At 41.0% G+C, this 21,269-nt stretch overlaps 2 protein-coding genes across 5 annotated transcripts in view; one reads left to right on the top strand and one right to left on the bottom strand.

Moving 5' to 3' along the window:
• ZNF106 (zinc finger protein 106) overlaps positions 1–21,269 on the bottom strand; it is a 68,009-nt gene that overhangs the window by 43,435 nt on the left and 3,305 nt on the right. The window contains exon 1 of one of the 3 annotated variants that reach the window (XM_061157458.1): positions 11,417–11,551. The exons of 1 other annotated variant lie outside the window; for it this stretch is intronic. The gene's annotated coding sequence lies outside the window, so the exon portion shown is untranslated. Of the gene's footprint in view, positions 1–11,416; positions 11,552–21,269 lie in introns of those variants that run through there. One more of the 3 variants, XM_061157460.1, reaches the window with a different exon arrangement.
• Positions 16,606–21,269, top strand: part of SNAP23 (synaptosome associated protein 23) — a 37,735-nt gene continuing 33,071 nt past the window's right edge. Inside the window, exon 1 of one of the 2 annotated variants that reach the window (XM_061157470.1) lies at positions 16,606–16,742. The gene's annotated coding sequence lies outside the window, so the exon portion shown is untranslated. The remainder of the gene's footprint in view (positions 16,743–21,269) is intronic. The other variant, XM_061157469.1, reaches the window with a different exon arrangement.

The raw sequence follows: 21,269 nt of genomic DNA, 5'->3' as shown, positions 1-21,269 counted from the left end.
CTTCTATCCCCCTAATAACCTGCTTAATTTTTTACTTTTTAGTAGTACAATGGTAGACAGCTTCCAAAGATGGCCACAACATCATTCCCCACCCCATGTTCTCTTTTGCGATGTGACTTTGTCACCACTGCCCATCAAAAGGTACAGTCCCTCTCTGTGACCTGTTTTGACCAATAAAATACAATGGAAGTGACAATGCAATTTCTGAGGTCATGCCTTAAAAACTTTGCAGCTTCAGCCTTTGCGCACTTGGAACACTTCCTCTTACAACCCAGACACATGGAGAGGCCAAACGGGAAAAAAGTGAGGGCACAGCTGAGCACCCAAACAACAACCAGGGCCGTTTGACAGTCATGCTGGGCTCTCCAGGCCCAGCTGCCAATGAGGTGTCCCAAGTGAGACCAGTTAAAGAACCAGGTAAATGAGCCCTTTTCAACCCAAAGAATTGTAAGAATCAACAAAATAACAGTTTCAAGTCAGGAATTTCACAGTAGCTTGTTAAACAGCAAGAAATATCTGTAACAAGCATCCTTTACTACCTAACACAGTATATATTGTTATTCTCTGTATCCCCAATTACAAATTAAGTTCCACAAGAACAGAGACTGTATATTTAATTCACTAGTACAGGTTCTAACACTGAAAACAGTGTCTGGCATACCGTTGGCACTCTGTAATTATTTACTGAATTGTTCCAAACAGGATTTTCTTGGGTTATTAAATATGAGTCAGAGATAACTGGATAAATACTGAGGTTTGGATTAAGACCAGAAGGGTCTCTACAACCCTCCAGCACTACCATACCTTCTTCCTGCATCTCTGCAAGGATGCCCTACCTGAGAATTTAATTCCACTCCCCAAGCAAACTTATTTTTCTCTGCACACACACAATACCAGACTTTATTTAATAGAGTTATCTGCATCCTCATCTGGGCTTTAAGTTCCTTATAGGACTTAAAACTGTGAGGTAATGAAGTTATAAACTACCCTAATTTAATCTATAACGCCCTAGACAACACGGTGAAAGAACCCATGAAAAAGAAGCCTACAGGTCCTCTACTTCTCCTGACACACAGTAGTTTCCTTCTATTGCAACCCACTCCATACCACTATTGAATGTCTGAAATAATTATACTCAATAACAAAGTATCAAAACAAAAATGTAGGATAAAATTGTGAACCTTGGAGAAAGCTGAATGTCAACTAGCTACTAAAACAAAGAAATGTACCTTTATGGATATAGTACTATTTATGCCTTCAATATCACTAATTTATCCTAAATCTCAAAATTAACACAAACCACTCTAGTGCTAAGTGGCAAAGCATAATTATTCTTCTAATTCTCTCTTAACATTTACTTTAACTTTAGTTACTATTTACAAGCACTATTTTGTTATTTCGTTCAGCAAGCATTGTTCTAGGAGTTGCATATACAGTGATAATATAGCCAGAAATGTTTTTAATATCGCTTCAAATTATTACCCATTAAAGCAAAACAGAATCTTGGAAGCAATAAAATCAATGAAAAAGTGACATTTTCTGGCACAAGCAACAGCTCATTTTCCTTTTCAAGAGCTTCACGTTTCTAACTTGCATAAATTAAGTTTCATTTTTGTAAAAATTTCAACTTTTGTAAAAAAGCAAAAAGTGTAAACTGCTAACAAAGTATTTAATTACTAAGAAGGACCTTGTATTTAAAAACACTGAGTTGATATGATTCCAGCTAAAAAGACAAAAACACTTTAACTTGCACATCCCTAAACTGGGTAAAAATATAATTCCCATTACAGTTTCTGAAATACTGAAATTAACTCACAGCCTTCCATTTGGGAATCACTGCTCTATTTAATGGTCTTAACAAGGATTAGAAGTCAAGGAAATAGAAACCATCCAACTCTGCAATCTCAAAATGCTTGAGAGGTTACATTATACAGGTCAAGTAAGTGTGAATAAACAACTGCTGTCCTCACTTGGACCACCTTATATTTCCCCCATATCACTTAAATATACTCATTATGTAATCTTTCAAATTTTCTCCAATGAATTATGAGAAATACCTGCAATATTTCTTAGTCATAAGTCTAAAAAAAATCCTATAGTAAGTACCTTACATATCAGATTCTTTTCTTTCAGTTTCTCACATTTAGTCAACAAATCCTGACAGATTTCAATTTTTTAATTTTATGTTATATACTCTTCAATGTGATAAACCTGCAGGAACTTATTTCTATTCTTCTCCTTTCCCCCAACTGCTATACTCACTAACATTTCCTGCCCTAACTCTTGCTCCCGATATATGAACAAATTTTAAAGCAGTTCATTAGAATCACCTACATAGCTTATAAATAAAAAGAAATACAGCTGTTAAGGCAGAGCAGAACTATTACTGCATTAGAGTCTCCAGACATTCCACTCTGCACTTCACCATTCTCTCCCCATCCTTCAGCTAGTTTCTCAAAAGTGACTTAAACTGGTCAGCAAGTCAGCCTTTAAGTAACCACTATCTCATAACACTGTAGTCCATCTCAAACATCAATATCAGATTATTCCTCTACATATTTATGAAACTCAAGGCTGGAAAACATCATTTAGTGTCAAAGAACTTTATCTGAAATATTTTCACATTATCCCATTTAACTGTTAAAACAACCTGCTACCTAAGTAATAACAGGTTGTTTGATGGTGGGTATGTCTGATCTCCCTGACCCTACCATGAGGAAGGAATCTGTTTTTTCATATACCTATAACATAGATTACAATTAAGCAGAGTAGTACTTAAGATATTTCAACTTTGATATAAAGCCAAATGACAATAACATACTGTAAAATGCCGAAGAACAAAAGCTTAATTATTGGTTTCTTGGGGGTAGGGGGGCTGGTACTCAGATTAGAATCCCTTTTCTGAATTTCACAGATAACTTTCTGTGTCTCCACCTTAACCCCGAAAGAAAACTAATGGACTTCTGGTGATCAAGACAGAATAACAGAAAGACAGTGTTCAGTGACAGAACAAGTTTCTGCCATTACCCCTAGGTTGGCCAGTTTATGGATCAAAGATATGACTGGCATTTCCAAAAAGTCCTCACTTTGTTGAGTAGGACTCCCCAGAAAGTTTCAAGGCTCCTAGCTAAGGAAGGCATTTTAGTAAAGTGACAAGAAAGGTCAGGAAGCATTTTGGGGCACAGGAACCTATAACCGTAACTTTCAAAGACTGTCCTATTTACTAGGTCTGAGTTCTGGCTGGCTCTTGTTTCCCAAGGCAAGTGATTGCTTGTTTCCTGAATCCAGTATATTTGATGGAGCATAAGCTCATAAGCATTTACTTACTAGCATTTTTATATTATCTGCCCTAACACAACACTCAGCAGGAATATATACATATACCAACCACTCTTTAATAGAAAACACAGGGTTAAAACAAAGACAGGAAGTTAAGGCTGTGACTCAGGAAAAGTGATTCAAAGTCAAGCAACCAATTAATGAAGCTGTTCAGATTGCCCATCACTAGGCAAGAAAATAGACAGGGCAGACCACAATCTGATTCTTTATTTGGAATCAGAACTATGATCAGATTCCAATACTTGTCAATTCTGGAACTTGGAAGCATTATGTCCTAGAGGGAAAAATAACTGAGAAACAAAGTGGGAAAACGTCAGCTCTAACAAAGTAACAAAAATGCTATCTAAGGTTACCATCGGGTAACAGAGTTGGTCATAAGTCCAAAGATAACTTATACAAACACTTTTAAAAGTTTAACTGAGTAGCTTGTTGCATTTATTTAATAGTTTTAAGTTTTCTTTCCAGCCCACCTGGGCTTCCCAGGAGGCACACTGGTAAAGAATCCACCTGCCAACGCAGGCGACATGGGTTTGACCCCTACGTGGGAAAGATCCCCTGGAGGAGGAAAGGGCAACCCACTCCAGTATTCTTGCCTGGAAAATTCCATGGACACAGGAGGCTGATGGGCTATAGTCCATGGGGTTGCAAAGAGTTGGACATGACTGAGCGACTAACATTTTAAAAGTCTGCATTCCTGTATTCAACATATCATAGCAACCCCAAAGATCCAGAAAGCAATTTAAAGTTCTATAACATGAATTACAAGCACTGCAAGCTGAGGAGGCCTTGACAATTGTTCACCATTCTTCTCAAAAAGCTTTGTTGTTCTCCATGCATCTTACTGCTAATGGTTCATTCAATAATTTTCATCCACTTTATACAAGTATGATTATAACAGCAATTGTTTTCATAATTCTTTTTACAGAAAAGTCAATGGGTGATCATATCACAATATTGGTGTAATGTGTAACATAGTAAAGCATTTACTTTAGTAGTTTTAATTGATGTTAATAGCTTTCTAAATGCCTTTGTCTTGTATTTTAAAAAATCATTAAGTCTCTGAAAAGGTCACCACGTATTTTAGTATATTTTAAGAAGGAATTTATGTGCTAGTACAGTAGTGGTTTAAAGGGGTTCCCAAGTGGTGCTAGTTGTGAAGAATCCAGCCACCAATGCAGGAGACGTTAAGAGATGCAGGTTTGATTCCTGGGTGGGGAAGATCCCCCGGAGAAGGGAATGACTACCCACTCTAGTATTCTTGTCTAGAGAATCCCAGGGACAGAGAAGCCTGACGGACTACAGTCCAAAGGGTCGCACAGAGTCAGAAACCACTGAAGTGACTTGTCAGGAACGCACAAAGTAGTGGTATCTGCAAATTTAGTTTACTAAAAGCTCACATTTGCTTTTCACTTCTCTTCTTTTCACAGCTATTTGTAAGGCCTCCTCAGACAACCATTTTGCCTTTTGGCATTTCTTTTCCATGGGAATGGTCTTGATCCCTGTCTCCTGTACAATGTCACGAATCTCCGTCCATAGTTCATCAGGCTCTCTGTCTATCAGATCTAGTCCCTTAAATCTATTTCTCACTTCCACTGTATAGTCATAAGGGATATGATTTAGGTCATACCTGAATGGTCTAGTGGTTTTCCCTACTTTCTTCAATTTAAGTCTGAATTGGGCAATAAGGAGCTCATGATCTGAGCCACAGTCAGCTCCTAGTCTTGTTTTTGCTGATTGTATATAGCTTCTCTATCTTTGGCTGCAAAGAATATAATCATGCTGATTTCAGTGTTGACCATCTGGTGATGTCCATGTGTAGAGTTATTGACTATGCCAAAGCCTTTGACAGTGTGGATCACAATAAACTGTGGAAAATTCTGAAAGAGATGGGAATACCAGACCACCTGACCTGCCTCTTGAGAAACCTGTATGCAGATCAGGAAGCAACAGTTAGAACTGGACATGGAACAACAGATTTGTTCCAAATAGGAAAAGGAGTACATCAAGGCTGTATATTGTCACCCTGCTTACTTAACTTATATGCAGGGACATCTTGAGAAACGCTGGGCTGGAAGAACCACAAGCTGCAATCAAGATTGCCAGGAGAAATATCAATAACCTCAGATACGCGGATGACACCACCCTTATGGCAGAAAGTGAAGAGGAACTGAAAAGCCTCTTGATGAAAGTGAAAGTGGAGAGTGAAAAAGTTGGTTTAAAGCTCAACATTCAGAAAACTAAGATCATGGCATGGCATGGTCCCATCACTTCATGGGAAATAGATGGGGAAACAGTAGAAACAGTATCAGACTTTATTTTTTTGGGCTCCAAAATCACTGCAGATGGTGATTGTGGCCATGAAATTAAAAGACGCTTACTTCTTGGAAGCAAAGTTATGACCAACCTAGATAGCATATTAAAAAGCAGAGACATTACTTTGCCAACAAAGGTTCGTCTAGTCAAGGCTGTGGTTTTTCCAGTGGTCATGTATGGATGTGAGAGTTGGACTGTGAAGAAAGCTGAGTGCCGAAAAATTGATGCTTTTGGACTGTGGTGTTGGAGAAGACTCTTGAGAGTCCCTTGGACTGCATGGAGATCCAACCAGTCCATCCTAAAGGAGATCAGTCCTGGGTGTTAATTGGAAGGACTGATGTCGAAGTTGAAACTCCAATACTTTGGCCACCTCATGCGAAGAGTTGACTCATTGGAAAAACCCTGAGGCAGGGAGGGATTGGGAGCAGGATGAGAAGGGGACGACAGAGGATGAGATGGCTGGATGGCGTCACCGACTCGATGGACATGAGTTTTGAGTAAACTCCGGGAATTGGTGATGGACAGGGAGGCCTGGTGTGCTGCAATTCATGGGATCGCAAAGGGTTGGACACAACTGAACAACTGAACTGAGCTGAACTGAAAAGTTTACATGCATTCTGGAATGAGGCAATGACATATCCAAAATGTCAGCAATGTAGTAAAAAATATGTTTAGACAAACTTAGCTGCTGTTAAAAAGTATAGTATTCCAAGGGCTTGAAAAATTTCCCAGGCTCAAACTTAGCTTAAAAGTATCAGCCTAAAAAGAATACCTGTATAATATATCCTCCTAAGTGGTCTCAGCAACCCCTATGAAACTTGCTGAAAGCTTGGCCTCTGTACACCAGTGCCAAATGAAACCCTGAAGACAAGAGTTTTGGGTGAAGCTGAAAATGATAGCTTTACTGCTTTGCCAAGCAAAGGAAGACACATCCTGGTGTTTGCCTCAAAAAACTGTCTCAACTTGATGAGGGTTTTCATAACAGTGGCTCAAAGGTGGGGTCTCTGACAAGACCAGGGTGTGAATGCCCATAATCTCATCTCAGGTGGTCTCAGTCTCCTAATCTTGATGAGCTTCTCTGAGCTTTAATCTTGCCTCAGGTGGTTTCTTGGCTGCTCCTCCCTTGACTAGCAACTGTTTGAATCCGCCCCTTAGAACTCTAGGAAGATCACAGAAACTAGAGTCCTGACTGCAAGAAATGGAGGACAGAAAGGCCTCTGTGCCTGGGAGCCCCACAAGGCCCTGCTAAGTTTCAAAACTACTTGAGAAAAAAAAAATATTTGAGAGGGAATCCTGTACTTTTCCTAATTCCTTATACCCACAGCCAAAGTAATCTCTTTAAAATGCAAACCTGATCATAACAGTCCCTTGATTTTTGTCCCTATATGGTATCTTGGAAAATTGCAAAGGCAGAAATGTTAAAAGAATTTTATAGTGAATATCCTACATCCAGTTTACTGTACACCCATGCGTTGTTGTTCAGTCGCCAAGTCGTGTCCGACGCTTTGCAACCCCATGGACTGGAGCACACCAGGTTTTCCTGTCCTTCACTATCTCCTAGTGTTTGCTCAAAATCACCTCCACTGAGTTGGTGATGTCATCCAACCATCTCACCTTCTATCGCCCCCTGCTCCTTTTACCTTCAATCTTTCCCAGCATCAGGGTCTTTTTCAGTAAGTCAACTCTAGATTGTCAGATTTTTCTTTCAGTATTTTAAACATCCTCTATTCACTCTGCTCCATTTTAATTTTTCTATACTTCAGTTTCCACATTTATAGAATAAAAATATCAGTACCAATGTCAGAGGACTGCTATGAGGAGTCCTCTATAAATTAGAAAATCCATATTGTTTTATACAAAGCAGGTACTAAATATTTTCTATATTTAGTTACTAGTATAATTATTTGCTTAATGAATGCCTCTTCCAATAGAGTGCAAGCTCCATGACGGCAAGCAGGAATGCCTGTGTGGTTCACCATTTTATTCCCATTACCTGGCACATCATCTGGTACAGAATAGGTATTCAATATCTGTTGAATGAATGAGCAGAAATCAGCAAAGATATTTGGACTAGAGACAATAAAAACTGGAGCATAACCTTCAAGAGTATTATTGCTTTAGGTTATACTACTAAGATAGTTCTTTATATGAATGTCAGAATTTACCCAGATGACATATACACACGTAGAAGATCCCTACTGGAATACTCAAGAACTATTAACAGTCACTGCCTCTGGGAAAAGGATCTGAGGACCTGGGGGCCAAGGATTTACTTTCACTATAAGCCTTTTTGCACTTTCTTCCCTATACACAAATCCAACCAACCATGATGGTACAAAACTGTAGTATTTTTTTTTTAATCTGCATGTAAGTGGACCCACACAGTTCAAATTCATGTTGTTCAACGGTTAATTGTATTATCATTTTTTAAATAAAAGCAATTTTTAAAACTCATAATATCAAGAAGTTTGACTTCTACATATTTTGAACTTTCAGAGTGGTTCTAATCTGGCTATCACACGACATAGATCAATTCCAATTTACTGATACTCCAAAAAGTGTAATTTCACTAGATACTGATTATCCATCTAAAAAGATACAAGGGGACAAATAGTATAACTACCAAGAGTAATAACAATTTTACATTTATCCACTAGTTTGTAGTTTACAAAATATGGTGGGAAACTGTGTGACCTTGGAATTAAACAAAAATACCTAATATGTTTACCACCATGAGTAAATTCTGATCTCTTCCAAACTTCAATTCTTCTTTGAGAACAATGCCACCTAGTTATCAGAGGTTCAGTTTAAAAAAAAAAAAAAAAGACAATTTCTTGCAGTGAGTTTTGTCTTTTTAAAGGTAATTATTTGTGGAATAGTCAACACCAGTTTTAAAGTTATAAAGGTACAAAAGGGCTTCAGTTCAGTTCAGTTGCTCAATCATGTCCGACTCTTTGAGACCCCATGAATCGTAGCACGCCAGGCCTCCCTGTCCATCACCAACTCCCAGAGTTTACTCAAATTCATGTCGATCGAGTTGGTGAAGCCATCTAGCCATCTCATCCTCTGTTGTCCCCTTCTCCTCCTGCCCCCAACCCCTCCCAGCATCACGGTCTTTTCCAATGAGTCAACTCTTCACGTGAGGTGGCCAAAGAATTGGAGTTTCAGCTTCAGCATCAGTCCTTCCAATTAACACCCAGGACTGATCTCCTTTAGGATGGACTGGTTGGATCTCCATGCAGTCCAAGGGACTCTCAAGAGTCTTCTCCATCACCACAGTTCAAAAGCATCAATTTTTCGGTGCTCAGCTTTCTTCACCACTCACATCTCCACCTCTCACATCCATACATGACCACTGGAAAAACCATAGCCTTGACCAGATGAACCTTTGTTGGCAAAGTAATGTCTCTGCTTTTTAATATGCTATCTAGGTTGGTCATAACTTTCCTTCCAAGGAGTAAGTGTCTTTTAATTTCATGGCGGCAATCACCATCTGCAGTGATTTTGGAGCCCCCAAAAATAAAGCCTGAAACTGCTTCCATTGTTTCCCCATCTATTTCCCATGAAGTGATGGGACCATGCCATGCCATGATCTTAGTTTTCTGAATGTTGAGCTTTAAGCCAACTTTTTCACTCTCCACTTTCACTTTCATCAAGAGGCTTTTTAGTTCCTCTTCACTCTCTGCCATAAGGGTGGTGTCATCTGCATATCTGAGGTTACAGCTGGTTTTAAGGAGGTGAAATGCAGTTTCATAAAGGACTCAGACTTAACTACCATAACCCACTAAGCAATCTCACCATCACTACTGGGGGGAAACTACAGTACACAGTCTGATCTTTGACATAGTCCCCCAAGTGTTTACCTGAACGAATCAAGTATTACACCTCTACCTTCAACTTTATAGTAACATGTTAAATGATAACACTAAGAATCAATCAGAGATCTGGATAACTGTATTACTCTCACTGAGTCATGATGAAAAAAGAGAAAAAAGGTAACTTCTAGATTTAAAAAGACTTCAAGAGATGTAACAGTCAACTCAATGCATAGACAGATCAAAAATTGTAAAAACAAGAAAACAGGATAATTTGGGGAAATTTTTAATAAGGATCAGGTATTAGATAACATAAACTGTTGTTCAGTGTGATTATTATATAGGGTTACATAGAAAAAATTTTCTTTTCATTAGAGACACATATTTAAGTATTTAGGGTGAAATATCAGGAATAAAAATAGCAAATACAGCAAACTATTAAGGAATTTTAAAACCTGAGTGATCAATTTACAGGGGGTTCAAAATAGTATCTTCCCTACTTTTCTGGATGCTTTAAGGTTTTCATAATAAAAAAATAAAACAAAAAAGCTTACAAAAAAAGAGAAAATTATTCCTCTCCCACTCCTGTTTCCTAGCCACCTCCACTTCATCACTGTTTCTTATGTATTCTAACAGAGATATTCTATGCATATATATATATACGTGCAATAATCACCATTCACAGTTCTTCCTTTTTAAATATCTTCCTTTCAATCAAAGCAATTGGATTTGAACTAACCCGATCAGACTCTACTCGTCCTAACTCCTTCCAAGCCACTTTAAAACCATCTAGTATTTTTAATTAAGGCTATCATTTTTTAGACTCAGTAGTTAACTCTAGAAACTGTAACTGTAGTATAGCTGCTTCTCAACAAAAGTGCTTAACAATATCTAACTTGATGTAACATGGGGAAAATAACCTTTCCATCGTATTTGAATTTCACCACTTCCCTAGCTAGGTTATGCAAATTATCATCAAACTTTCAGCCACCTCATCTGAAATGTGCGCCAAAAAAAAAAAAACAATTTCCATTATAATACCTCATTAATTTTTTGTGACAGACCTGAGCGTATCTGGCACATGTGTAGTAGGTGCTAGATAAACCCTAACTGAACCTAATTATTATCTTCTATTGTTTCACTAACTTGAGACCAGCGTTTAAAACAAATTTTAAGATTTTCCAAGGGGCTTAGAATAGTATTAGGCTCTTGGTAAGTGTTCAAAAGTTATTTTGCCTTGAGTAAATCTGATATAAAACTTTATGGTGGATAAAGACATTTGCTAGATTAAGAGAACTTTCCTTAGCTACCATGGAGTTCCAAATTGTTAAAAGCCATGGAAATAAACTTCCAACAAGACGGCTTAATCTGATTCTCAAAGATGATTAAATTGAGCAGACTGAAGGGGGAGTGGCGTGCAAAGCATTTCCTCTCCATAATTATGCACTGAGATTCCGACTAAATGTTAAATTGACACACAGTAAGTTCTTCTTAATTAGTAGCTATTATTAAGACGCATCCCACCAGAAAAGAAGTCCGAAGGTGGAAAAAGAACAGAGACTGTCTGTCACAAGAGGTGGAAAGGGGTCCGCGGCCTGAGACCCGTAGGCCTTTAAGGGGTACCTGGGTCTATGGGCTCCCTGTTGCCCTGGGGGGCCAAAGTCAACGACCTCCCCGAAAGGTCAAGCCTCTGGAGCCACGTTTCCCGCCGGAGCTGGGAGCAGAGCCGGAACGCCCCCGCGAGACACTGGATCCCGAGGCCAGAAGCACCGCCTGCCCGTAATCCCGCGCGACCCCTTCAAGAGAGGACGACCCGCAGCCCCCCGCCGCAGCCCTCAGGAGCACAGATCCGCCGCTTCCTGCACCCCGACGTCCTCCCTACAGTGGCAGACCACCAGGTCCCTGGGGTTCCGGTACGCCTCGGCACCGCCCGGCCCTTTGATACTCACACTCACAGCCGACCCCTCTTACTCCATCAGGCCCCCGAGGCGCCGGCGAGGGAGCCCACTGACGCCCCAGCCACCCCCCTCAGCTTTGGGTCCGGCGGCCCGCTCCGGACCCGCTCCCCACCGGGAAACCCCGCCGCCGCCGCCGCCGCCGCCGCCGCCGCCGCCGCCGCCGCCAGAGCGCAGGCGCACAGCGCTTCCGTCGCTCTCACTTTTTTCCCCCTCTCTCTACGGTCCGCCTTTCTCAACAACCTAGCTTTATTTGAACACAGGAGAGTGAACAACGGACACAGAGGACACAGAGGCTTTACTTCAAAAGAATGGAAGATCACAAGGCAGACCAGTTGGCAGAAGAATTATCGCGCTGCACCGGACTCGGCTGTAACGCTGTAAACAGCCTCCCTCGTTTTTTTCCCATTCTTTTTGCTTTTTTTAGGCTTCCCTCTTGCTCCTACACTCTTCCTAAGTTCTGACCGTTCCCCGAGGCAGTGGCAACTGTTGTGGCTAAATTTCCAATAACTCTTTGCTTGTAAAATTTACTGAAGCTTATTGAAAGTTGCAAGAGCTTCAGAACAGACAGTCCCGAGTTCAAATCTTGACTTCAGTTCAGTTCAGTTGCTCAGTCCGTGTCCGACCCTTTGCGACTCCATGAATCACAGAACGCCAGGCCTCACTGTCCATCACCAACTCCCAGAGTCTACCCATGTCCATCGAGTCGGTGATGCCATCTAGCCATCTCAATCTCTGTCGTCCCCTTCTCCTCCTGCCCCCAATCCCTCCCAGCATCAGGGTCTTTTCCAATGAGTCAACTCTTCGCATCAGGTGGCCAAAGTATTGGAGTTTCAGCTTCAGCATCAGTCCTTTCAATGAACACCCAGGACTGAGCTCCTTTAGGATGGGCTGGTTGGATCTCCTTGCAGTCCAAGGGACTCTCAAGAGTCTTCTCCAACACCACAGTTCAAAAGCATCAATTTTTCGGCACTCAGCTTTCTTCACAGTCCAACTCTCACATCCATACATAGCTACTGGAAAAACCATAGCCTTGACTAGACGGACCTTTGTCAGCAAAGTAATGTCTCTGCTTTTTAATATGCTATCTAGGTTGGTCATAACTTTCCTTTCAAGGAGTAAGTGTCTTTTAATTTCATGGCTGCAATCACTATCTGCAGTGATTTTGGAGCCCAAAAAAATAAAGTCTGATACTGTTTCTACTGTTTCCCCATCTATTTCCCATGAAGTGATGGGACCAGATGCCATGATCTTAGTTTTCTGAATGTTGAGCTTTAAACCAACTTTTTCACTCTCCTCTTTCACTTTCATCAAGAGACTTTTCAGTTCCTCTTTACTTTCTGCCATAAGGGTGGTGTCATCTGCATATCGAGGTTATTGATATTTCTCCCAGCAATCAGGATTCCAGCTTGTGCTTCTTCTAGCCCAGCGTTTCTCAAGATGTACTCTGCATTTAAGTTCAATAAGCAGGGTGACAATATACAGCCTTGACGTACTCCTTTTCCTATTTGGAACCAGTCTGTTGTTCCATGTCCAGTTCTAACTGTTGCTTCCTGATCTGCATACAGGTTTCTCAAGAGGCAGGTCAGGTGGTCTGGTATTCCCATCTCTTTCAGAATTTTCCACAGTTTATTGTGATCCACACAGTCAAAGACTTTGGCATAGTCAATAAAGCAGAAATAGATGTTTTTCTGGAACTCTCTTACTTTTTTGATGATCCAGCAGATGTTGGCAATTTGATTTCTGGTTCCTCTGCCTTTTGTAAAACCAGCTTGAACATCTGGAAGTTCATGGGTTCATGTATTGCTGAAGTCTGGCTTGGAGAATTTTGAGCATTACTTTACTAGCGTGTGAGATGAGTGCAATTGTGCGGTAGTTTGAACATTCTTTGGGATTGCCTTTCTTTGGGACTGGAATGAAAACACATTTTCCAGTCCTGTGGCCACTGCTGAGTTTTCCAAATTTGCTGACATATTGAGTGCAGCACTTTCACAGCATCATCTTTCAGGATTTGAAATAGCTCAACTGGAATTCCATCACCTGCACTAGCTTTGTTCGTAGTGATGATGCTTCCTAAGGCCCACTTGACTTCACATTCCAGGATGTCTGTCTCTAGGTGAGTGATCACACTATCATGATTATCTGGGTCATGAAGATCTTTTTTTTACAGTTCTTCAGTGTATTCTTGCCACCTCTTCTTAATATCTTTTGCTTCTCCTAGGTCTCTACCATTTCTGCCCTTTATTGTGCCCATCTTTGCATGAAATGTTCCCTTGGTGTCTCTAATTTTCTTGAAGAGATCTCTAGTCTTTCCCATTCTGTTGTTTTCCTCTATTTCTTTGCATTGATCGCTGAGGAAGGCTTTCTTATCTCTCCTTGCTATTCTTTGGAACTCTGCATTCAAATGGGTATATCTTTCCTTTTCTCCTTTGCTTTTCGCTTCTCTTCTTTTCACAGCTATTTGTAAGGCCTCCTCAGACAACCATTTTGCCTTTTGGCATTTCTTTTCCATGGGGATGGACTTGATTCCTGTCTCCTGTACAATTCACGAACCTCCGTCCATAGTTCATCAGGCACTCTGTCTATCAGATCTAGTCCCTTAAATCTATTTCTCACTTCCACAGTATAGTCATAAGGGATTTGATTTAGGTCATACCCGAATGGTCTAGTGGTTTTCCCTACTTTCTTCAATTTAAGTCTGAAAATCTTGACTTAAGTACTAGTAATTTGTGATATTGGGAAAATTACAAGTTTTCACGAACCTTACTTCCCGCAGAGTTAATATTCAGATAGATACCTCAATCTCTCAGGATGTTGCTGAGATTAAGTGACATAACATAGGTCAAGTGCCTGTCTGTAAAGCAGATAATTGGTTCCTATCATAAAGCAGAAAATCCATTAACACCAATAATTATATTCTTATTAGTACTTGATTTATTTATATTCATTGAATTTAGCCCATGCCCATTACCTCAGGATCTTCTTTTAGTGACTAAAACTACTCAGATAAACCAAGTTACATTAAAGTTGATAATGATGTGAATTTCCTATATTACTGAACTTCTAATATTGCTTGTTTGACAAGACCTTCAACGCCTCAGATGAAAGTAAGCAGCTCCCTCCACCTATGTGTAAGTCCAGATTGGCTTCTGGAGGATTAAAGAATGTATTCCCATTCTGTACTTGTGACATCACAAGTCTTTGAAACACCAAGGTGTGGGGTATGAAGCGCATTCTTCTCTCTTTTAAAGGAATGCAATGGAAGAACTGCTTTACCTTATAAGCTCAGGGCCATGGTCCAAGGGAAAGCCTGTAGAAGACCAAGGTCATCTGTTGGTGAGCATCAAGGTAATCCCAGATGAGGGTTTTTCAACCTTGGCTCTGTTGACATTTTGGAGAAAACTCTTGTGCTGTCCTGCTCTTGAGCCCAGGAGCTGCAACTACTGAGCCCATGTACCACAGCTATTGAAGCCAGCATGCGTAGAGCCCATGCTCCACAGCAAAAGAAGCCACAGCAATGAGAAGCCCATGCACCACAACTAACCCCCACTTTGCAACTAGAGAAAAGCTCACACAGCAACAAAGACCCAGCAAGTCACAAATTAATTAGTTAAAAAAATCCTCCAGCTAATGCAGGAGACACAAGAGACATGGGTTCCATCCCTGGGTTGGGAAGATCCCCTGGAGGAGGAAATGGCAACCCACTCCAGTATTCTTGCCTGTGAAATCTGATGGACAGAGGAGCCCAGTGAGTTACAGTACATGGGATCACAAAAGAATCGGACATGACTAAGGGACTAAACCACCACCACACAGGCCCTCAACACCAGTTACCACTCCTACTACTCTTCTCTGGTTGACTTGCTCCATCAGTTTCTACAGCAATATTTCAAATCTTCTTCACTTAACTCCTAATTCTCTATCAGTAGATGACTTTGTCTCCTACTTCACAGAGAAAATAAGAGGCCATCAGATGAGAAGTTCTTTAACTTCCTGTTACTAAACATACAGATTTACAAATACTTCCTGTTATAAAATTGAGGAGATATCTTCTCTATCTTGTTTCCAAGAACTTTCCTTCCCTCAGTACTTTGGACTGCCTCTACACTTACCCACTCAAGATCTATTGACTAGCGCTTCTCTTTAAAACTATTTTCTTTCTCAGTTGCATCTTACCTAGCATGCTTAAGTTTTTCCTGTCTTAATTCTAATAGCAACCAAAAAAGCAGAAACAAAAAACTTGAAGACTTGTCTTCTTTCCCCATTCCCCTCAAGACCATACTTTCCAAAAGCATTCTACAACTTGTCCCCATTTCTGCATCTCCTCTCTCCAAACTACTGCAATCTATCTTTAACTCTTTTGTCATTTCATCACATAGCTTTCACTAAGATCACCAATAACTCTGTGGTGGTATTTCTCAGATTGCATCTTCCTTGACTCCTTAGGAATAGACAACTCCTTTGAAACTCCTTTTATTTCCAGCACTGTGCTGTACTCTCAGAGGAGCCTGGAGCAGTTGCCGGATCTGCTTTTAAACCTTTAAATATTCTCAGTGATCATGGTAAAGTGTAGGCTCACTAGTCCAAAAGTACAAGATTTTCCAAGACTTGGCCATTGCCAACTTCTAAGAACTCATTTCCCGCTTCACCGGAAGATATACGAGGAGCTTTAAGCCTCTAAATAGCATGAACCACAAGGAAACTTCCAGAAGGCGCTGTGGTCTTCTTGGACTCTCCAATGGCCAGAGTCTGGAAACCTTTATCTCCCTCCCGTACCTCCGGCGCAACTCCTACTTATCCTTCATGACTCAAAACTCACTTCCTCCGGGAACCCTTTCAGATACCCTAAGAATAAAGCTCTTAGTTCATTGTGCGCCAGCGGCGCCTCGGATGTTATGTGTGCCAAGCACTATATTCTGTCCACTATAATATGTTTACATATCTATCTCCCAGTAGAGACAGAGGTCAGGGAAGGCATTCTATTCGCCGCCTTTTCCTCAGCATTCATCCGCCCAAGGCCTGGCACACGGTTTGCCCCCAGTGAAAGTTTGTTGCCTGAACACCGCCCACCTTTGGGCGGTACTCGAATTATCCGGTAAACGGGTGAGTCCCAGGGCTCGCCGCCTGCGTGGCAGGGAGATTTAAAGCCCTCGCACGGTGATTGGCTCCAGCTGCAGGGGTGTGTCCGGGCTCGCCGCGCCGGGGAAGTGCGCAGGCGCGCCGGTCTGGCGAACGCAGGCGCAAGAAGGGCGCAGCTGGGAGTCCGGCCTGCGGGTGTCCGAGCTGTAGCGGCCGGAGAGGAGTGGCTGGAACTCGCCTGGTGAGTCTCCAGGGGTGGGAATGAGTGAGCTGGCCGGGGAGAAGATTGGGATCATAATCCCAAGGAGAAAGAGTGTATCGTGACGGTTGAAAAGTTGGTGAGGTAGGGCTTAAGGGAAGAAGGTGGCGCTCTGACCGGGACTGGGCAGGTCCGGCCCTGATCTAGGACGCTGGACGCCGGGAGACTTATCAAGCGGCCAGAGGAGGAAGGGTGGAGGGATGATCGTTCTCTGGACTCTTCCTATAAACCTAGCAGAAGTAAACTCCCACTCTCTAACTTCCCACTCTCTCGGTGTTGCTACTGTCGGGATTAATAGACTGTATGGTGGCCGCAGTGATCAGAGAAACTCTAAACTAGTTGTTTGAAGGAGGGTTCTGCGGTTCATATTATTGGAGAGTCTATTCTGTCCAGGGAGGTCCATTTTTACTTCGCGGCTTTACTGAAGACACACGAAGGAAAGGGTCGGTAAAAGATCGAATTCCACAGGGGAAGCGGGGCGGGGGAAAGTCCTGGAAAGTGTTTCACAGGGGACTTTGTCTCATCGTTAGTGACCACAATGCAAGGAAAGGCAGATGGGAGTTAGAAGAAACCGAAATTCGTCCAAGTTGGGAAAAGAAGATGAGAAAGAAGTATTAACTTATATCTCTCGGGGAAGGGTGGGGGCACTTGGGAAAGGAGAGTATGGAAATTGGCAGCTTCTGACAGTGATCCCTCAGCCCTGTGAAAATACTGTAGCGTCTTAGTAGCAGATACTTCAAGAATTGAGAGTGATATTACTCCATCTGCTGTGGTGCCCTTAAGATCGGTTTTCAGATGTCTCAGTGAGATGCTCCAAGTATGGCCAGATAGAAATGGTTCTTCCACTTTCTTGTCTGGCCTGGAAATTCTTGAGACATCATTAGCAAGAATACTTTGACATCTCATCTTGAAACATTTCATAGTAAAATTTTTAAATATTACTGTTTCTGCCGCCAGCAAAGTTGATGCCAAGGCGTGCAGTGATCACCTGTCATTCATTCCTTTGGCGAGAGGTAATGAGAAAAACACATTCATGTAAATAATTAGGAGAAAAACCTTTTATATTACTCTGCTCCTTTGACAGGTCATGTGAAAGTAAATAAAATGACCAAATCATTTAACCTACAACTTAAATGTTTATCAGTGTTGCTAGAGTTCTTTTTTTAGATGCTTATAGTTTGTGAATATGCACTAGAAAATTGCTCTTGTCTTAGTTCCAGTGTAGGAATGATTTATATGTGCCATTATTTTTTTTTTAAACAATATTACACCCTTTCCTGTAAACAGGAAAATTTCTGTATGCATCTTAGTGTTTGTTTCTTTTACTCTAAATCAACTTTAGTAACAAGCTCACTGAACTAAAGGTCACATCTTTTCTAATCATTGGCAACAATACCTTGAGCCAAGAAGAAAGCAAACAAACAGGCCCTGTTGCTTATGGGACAGTTATGGTACTTCACTTGCTTTGAACCATTTGCTTTTTGTTATTTTAATCACTAAGTCATGTTCAACTCTTTTGCGACCCCATGGATTATAACTTACCAGGTTCCTCTGTCCATAGAATTTCCCAGGCACAAATACTAGAGTGGGTTGCCATTTTCTTCTCCAGGGGATCTTCTCAAGCTAGGGATCGAACTCACATCTCTTTTGTTTGCAGGCAGATTGTTTACCACTGAGCCACCAGGGAAGCCCATGAACTAAACTGCCATCATAAATTTTGCATTTTAGAAGTTTTACTTCAGATTTTAATAGACTTTTTAAAAACATTACCCTCTTACAAGTTTTAATCTGTGAAATCATGGTTTAGCTATATTTTATACCTTTTCTGGTACACATTATAATATGTAGCTATTAAGTACATAAGCATTGCTTATATAACAAAATCATTTCTTTTCAGCTTTAGTGTCTTTTTTTAAAATGTTTTTTAATTGAAGGATAATTGCTTTTTACAGAATTTTGTGTTTTTCTGTCATTCATCAACAAGAATCAGCCATAGGTATACCCATGTCCCCTGCATCCCGAACTTCCCACCTCCCTCCATGCAAAATCATTTCTTGTTCTTGCTCTGCACTTTGGAAAATGCTGTTTTGGGCCTTATCTAATCATTTTTAAAATAAAATGAAAATTGAACTACCTAAACTTTAATGTTGATGGACTCCAAAATTCTCTTAGCCTTGTGATGGCATTCATTATTGTGACAGTTCTAACAAATTATCTGGTGAAACCAGGTAAAAGTAGACTAGCAAAAGGGAAAAAGAGGATTTTGCTCTTTTACATTTTTGTGAAATCAGCTGAATTAAGGTTCTTTGTTTTCCTCCTGTGGTTCCTATGTCTTAAACATTCTGAAATCTGTTTTTTAACTGTGTTTACTTTGCATTCTATATGTGTTTGCATTTATAATATATGATGTTGCTTGCATCCAAGAGTGCTGAACTTTTTATTCTTTTTATTTTGTTTTCAGGTCTGTAGATTGATAGACAAGTAAATGACGGGGACTGGTCTTTTCTTTGTCTTGGGGGTGGTGATGGTAGGGCCTTGGAACAGATGGGTCCAGTGCCTGTAACAATTGGAGGAAGTGGATTGTGGAGCCAGGAAACAGCATCTACTGTTCTTTTGTAATATTGGTGGGGGTGGAGATGGGATTCCATTTTACTCATTTAAGTTCACTGACATTTTGGTTTTGATTTCAGTTTAGATTGAATTACTACTAAAATATTTAAGTCACTATTCACTATATTTTTCTGGAATTCCTTCATCTTCTTGATTTTTGTGAGTTCTTGGATATAAAACTTGTTTAAAATTTATTTTAAAAATGTTTTGACAGTTGAGATTACCTTTAGATTGCCTCTTAATGCTTTTGGCTGCAAAAATCATTCTGATTTTGGTGTTGACCATCTGGTGATGTCCATGTGTAGTCTTCTCTTGTGTTGTTGGAAGAGGGTGTTTGCTATGACCAGTGTGTTCTCTTGGCAGAACCCTATTAGCCTTTGCCATGCTTCATTCTGTACTCCAAGGCCAAATTTGCCTGTTACTCCAGGTGTTTCTTGACTTCCTACTTTTGCATTCTAGTCCCCTATAATGAAAAGGACATCTTTTTGGGGTGTTAGTTCTAGACAGTCCCATCACTTCATGGCAAGTAGATGGGGAAACAGTGGCTGACTTTATTTTTTGGGGTTTCAAAATCACTGCAGATGGTGATTGCAGCCATGAAATTAAAAGACGCTTACTCCTTGGAAGGAAAGTTATGACCAACCTAGACAGCATATTAAAAAACAGAGACATTACTTTGTCAACAAAGGTCCGTCTAGTCAAGGCTGTGGTTTTTCCAGTAGTCATGTATGGATGTGAGAGTTGGACTATAAAGAAAGCTGAGCGCTGAAGAATTGATGCTTTTGAACTGTGGTGTTGGAGAAGACTCTTGAGAGTCCCTTGGACTGCAAGGAGATCCAACCAGCCCATCCTAAAGGAGATCAGTCCTGGGTGTTAATTGGAAGGACTGATGTCGAAGTTGAAACTCCAATACTTTGGCCACCTGATTCGAAGAGTTGACTCATTGGAAAAGACTCTAATGCTGGGAAAGATTGAGGGCAGGAGGTGAAGGGGACGACAGGGGATGAGATGGTTGGATGGCATCATCGACTCAGTGGACATGGGCTTGAGTAGACTCCGGCAGTTGGTGATGGACAGGGAGGCCTGGCATACTGTGGTTCATGGGGTTGCAAAGAGTCGGACACGACTGAGCGACTGAACTGAATTTGACGCTTTTAAAATAAAATTCAGGGACTTCCCGGGTGGTCCAGTGGCTAAGAGTCCATGTTTTCAATGCAGGAGGCCCAGGTTTGATACCTGATCAGGGAACTAGATCCCACATGCTGCAACTAAGCATTTGAATGCTGCAACCGAAAGACCCTGGATGCCACAACGAAGACCCAGAGCAACCAAATAAATATTTTTAAAAAAGAAAAAGAAAATCCAGATTTCTTGGTGTAGCATATAAGCCCTTCACAACCTATGTCCTGTCTGCCTGTTAAAGCCACCCTCGCCACTGTACACGTGCACACACATACATACTTGTTTTATTCCTGCGTGTCGGTATTGTGGCCCTTTTTTTTTTTGGCCATGCTTTGCAGCTTGTGGAATTTTAGTTCCCTGACCAGGGATTGAAGCTAGGCCCTGGCAGTGAAAGCACTGAGTCCTAACTACTGGACTGCCAGGGAATTCCCTGTGGCACTTCTTTAATAGTCTAAGATCACAATTTTTTCTTTCTTTCTTTTTTTTTTTTTATTAGTTGGAGGCTAATTACTTCACAACATTTCAGTGGGTTTTGTCATACATTGACATGAATCAGCCATGAAGTTACATGTATTCCCCATCCCGATCCCCCCTCCCACCTCCCTCTCCACCCGATTCCTCTGGGTCTTCCCAGTGCACCAGCCCCGAGCACTTGTCTCATGCATCCCACCTGGGCTGGTGATCTGTTTCACTATAGATAATATACATGCTGTTCTT

The sequence above is a fragment of the Dama dama genome, chromosome 12, assembly GCF_033118175.1.
Source record: "Dama dama isolate Ldn47 chromosome 12, ASM3311817v1, whole genome shotgun sequence".
Lineage (NCBI taxonomy): Eukaryota > Metazoa > Chordata > Mammalia > Artiodactyla > Cervidae > Dama > Dama dama.
The sequence above is the reverse complement of the archived record's forward strand: the minus strand, read 5'-3'. Positions and strand labels throughout refer to the sequence as shown.